This window comes from Lotus japonicus, chromosome 1, assembly GCF_012489685.1.
Source record: "Lotus japonicus ecotype B-129 chromosome 1, LjGifu_v1.2".
Taxonomy (NCBI): domain Eukaryota; kingdom Viridiplantae; phylum Streptophyta; class Magnoliopsida; order Fabales; family Fabaceae; genus Lotus; species Lotus japonicus.
Genome location: NC_080041.1, coordinates 22,035,520 through 22,039,660, shown reverse-complemented (window position 1 = coordinate 22,039,660; position 4,141 = coordinate 22,035,520).

The following is a 4,141-nucleotide window of genomic DNA, read 5'->3' as shown; positions in this document are numbered from 1 at the left end:
AACCTGAAAGCTTATACTATGATGTTTTCTTATACATCAAGCCAAGGTTAGTGGTACCTTTCAGATATCTCAGGATCCTCTTAACAGCAGTTAAGTGGGTTTCCCTCGGATCTGATTGGAAACGAGCGCATAGATGAACACTAAACAGAATGTTAGGCCTAGATGCAGTTAAGTATAGAAGTGATCCTATCATACCACGATAGAGCTTCGGACAAACTTTACCACTTGCATCTTCTTTCTCCAGGATGCATGTAGGATGCATTGGAGTCTTAGCAATTGTAGATTCTGTCATGTTGAACTTCTTCAGAAGTTCATTAGTGTACTTGCTCTAATGGTTGTACGTTCCTTCTGGTGTCTGATCAACTTGTATACCCAGAAAGTACTGGAGTTCTCCCATCATACTCATTTCAAATTCAGGCTGCATCATCTCAGAAAACTCTTTGCATAGAGATGGATTAGTTGATCCAAATATAATATCATCAACATAAATTTGCACAATTAAGATATCATCTTTGTAAGTTTTGCAAAAGAGAGTTGTATCTACTTTACCCCTTACAAACTTATTTTCCAGAAGGGATGAGCTGAGTCTCTCATACCATGCTCTGGGAGCTTGCTTCAAACCATAGCGAGATTTCTTCAATTTGAAAACATGGTCAGGGTTCTTCTCATCTTCAAAACCTGAAGGTTGATGAACATAGACTTCCTCTGAGATGTAACCATTTAGGAAGGCATTCTTAACATCCATCTGATGAAGAATTATGTTGTGATTCATAGAGAATGAGATCAGTAGTCTGATAGCTTCCAGTCTTGCTACCGGAGCAAACGTTTCAGTATAGTCTATTCCTTCTTGCTGACTGTAGCCTTGAGCAACTAGCCTTGCCTTGTTTCTGACTACATCTCCTTTCTCATTCAGCTTGTTTCTGAAAACCCATTTGGTTCCAATCACATGAACGCTTTGAGGTTTCTTCACTAGGCTCCAAACATCATTCTTGGAAAACTGATTCAGTTCTTCTTTTACAGCCAGAATCCAGTCCTTGTCTTGAAGAGCTTCAACAATTGACTTAGGTTCAATTAAGGACACCAATCCTTTCAGACTGAGCAGAGTATCTTCAGAGGGTCTGAAGGCTGATCTGGTTCTGACTGGTTCATATTTGTTACCCAGAATCAATTCCTTAGGATGAGACGCAGTGATTCTGTTCTTCTTCTGAGGTTGTGAATCAGAGGGACCAGCTTCTTCTGGTTCATCTTCCTCTGGCTCGGCTTCCTCTGGAGCTTTGCCTTTATCATAAACATTTATACTCAAATCTGCAAACTTTTCAACTAGCTTTGACTGATCAGAGTCAAGCTTATCATCAAATCTAACATGAATAGATTCTTCAATAGTTTTAGCTTCAGTATTATTAAATCTGAAACCTTTGGATCGATCAGAGTAACCAAGTAATAGACATTTAGAAGATTTAGCATCAAATATATGCAATCCATCCTTAGTGTTTAGAACATAGCAAACACAACCAAAAGGATGAAAATAAGAAATGTTGGGTTTTATGTTCTTCCACAATTCATAAGGAGTCTTGTTCAGAATTGGTCTCATAGAGATTCTGTTTTGAATGTAACATGTTGTGTTTACTGCCTCTGCCCAAAAGTGCTTTGCCATGCCAGTTTCTTGGAGCATGGTTCTAGCCATCTCCTGAAGAGTTCTATTCTTCCTCTCAACAATCCCATTTTGTTGAGGAGTTTTGGGACAAGAGAAATCATGTGCAATTCCATAGGAATGAAACAGACTCTCAAACTTGTCATTCTCAAACTCTCCACCATGATCGCTTCTGACACGCACAATCCTACAAGCCTTCTCGTTTTGCACTTGGCGATGAAGGTTGAGAACACAGAATGAGACTCATCCTTGCGGGATAGAAATTTTACCCATGTCCAGCGGCTATAGTCGTCAACAATGACCATCCCATATCTTTTGCCACCTATAGACTCAGTTTTCACTGGTCCAAACAGGTCGATATGCAGAAGTTCCAACGACCTTGAGGTTGAGACAACATTCTTTGCCTTGAAAGTGAGTTTTTTGAATTTGCCTTTCTGACATGCTTCACAAAGAGCATCTGAAGAGAACTTCAGAGCGGGTAAGCCCCTGACAAGGTTGAGCTTACTCAGCTGAGAAATCTTTCTCATACAGGCATGCCCTAACCGTCTATGTCATACCTATTGCTCCTCATTAACAGAAAGAAGGCACTTCACATTCTGAGATTCCAACTCAGATAATCTGATCTTATAAATGTTGTTCTTCCTCTTGCTGTTAAACAGAACAGAGCCATCGATCTGACTTTTGATTGAAAATAACATCATAACTGAAGGTATGAAAAACGGTAGAAAGGGGGGGTTTGAATAACGTTTTCAAGATAAAACTTCCACCTTAAAGATTTTATCAAATCTTTTCGAGAACTAAGTGCTAAAGATGAGAGATAGAAAAGCACACAAGGATTTTTATCCTGGTTCACTTGATAAATCACTCAAGCTACTCCAGTCCACCCGTTAAGGTGATTTCTTCCTTCTTAGAATGAAGGCAATCCACTAATCAGGTAAAGTGTTACAACTGCACTTGAAACCTACAAGTGACTAACAATTACACTGACTTAGCTCACACTAAGATTCACTCTCTTTGTCTTCTCTAGGATCCGATCAAACTTGATCTCCTAAAGGAACTTAACAAACTGTTTATCAAAGAAATGTTTACAAGAGATTTGCTTCTGAAAAGCTAATAGTAAACACAATGAATTTCAGATGAAAGAAAGCTTAGAATAATTTGAATATGTCTTGCGCGTATGTATTGCTTCTAGCCGCTTCTTTCAATCTTCAGCCTCTATTTATACTCCAAGGATCAGGGTTGAACGTTGCATGGGAAATGCTACCGTTGGAGGGCAGATGTGGAATTTCCAGCTTCTGTTGTGGCTGAGAACGTTAGGTATGTCGTCAGGATGGTACAGTTGCTTTTGACAGTTGCTTTTGTACTTGGATAGTGACATGACCTTTAAACCTAGGAGACTTCTGATCAGGGGAAAGCTTCATGTTGGAACTTGTGAAGCCGGTTGATCAGAGTCAGAGGGAAAGCACAGATCCTCTGACCATTGTATCTTCTGATTCTGAACTCAGAGGGAAGAACATGGCCTTCAGAGTTTCTTGCTTCCGGACTTCAGAGTTTCCACTATTCAGCTTCTGCAACTTCAGAGTCTTCTACACCATCAGAACATCTGAACCTTCAGTGTTTCTTGGTTATCAGAACTTCTGGATCTTCAGAGCTTCTAGTGACTGAGTCCATATCAGAGTTTGTGTAGCTTCAGAACTTCTGAAGCTTTTTCCACTGTTCATATTGAACATGGTCAATGCGAAAGCGTTGCTTGGGTCGCTCTTTATACACAGTGCTTCTGATTTGTGTGAGATTGAGTTGAGGTCAGAGCCTGTAAATAACACACTCAGAAAAACACGTTAGAGTACCATAATTGTTCAGAGGGACATCTGATTCCTCAGAGGATTCTTCTAAGATCATCTTGCTCTGAACCTTCTTTGTGACAGGAGGATCAAACTCTGGTGCAGGAGGCAGCATTCTGTAGAATTCATCAACATCAATCTCGAAGCCTTGACTTCTCAGATCATCAACGAAACACCTGATAGCTTCAGGGTTGTCTGCCTGGGTCCACAAGGGATAGTCGTTCAGAGGGACTCTTCTTCTTCTGATTTCAGAAGATGTGTCTTCATGGGCAGGAGCAATCTTCTTCTGGACAAGACCCATCTTCTTCAACGAATTTGCAGTGAAGACATCACTGACAATAGTGGTCAGATCCTCTGTGCATCCAGCATCGATTAGATCTTGAATGAGGCCGCTCTCAATGAAGATATCAGACAGCAATCTCCCAAAAGGGATATACTTGATTGCAGACTTGATGGAGGCAGTAGTCCTTGACTTCCTGATACATTCCTTCAGGTAAGAGAACAAGAAGAAAGGGAGGCAGAGTTTCCTCTTGTCTTGGATGAAGACTAGCATTGCCTTCTGGCAGAAATTGATGTAGTCTGGGGAACTGCCTTTTGGCCTCTGGTTGATGCAGTTCAGCAGAATCTTGTTCCAGATTCGGAGCTTGGG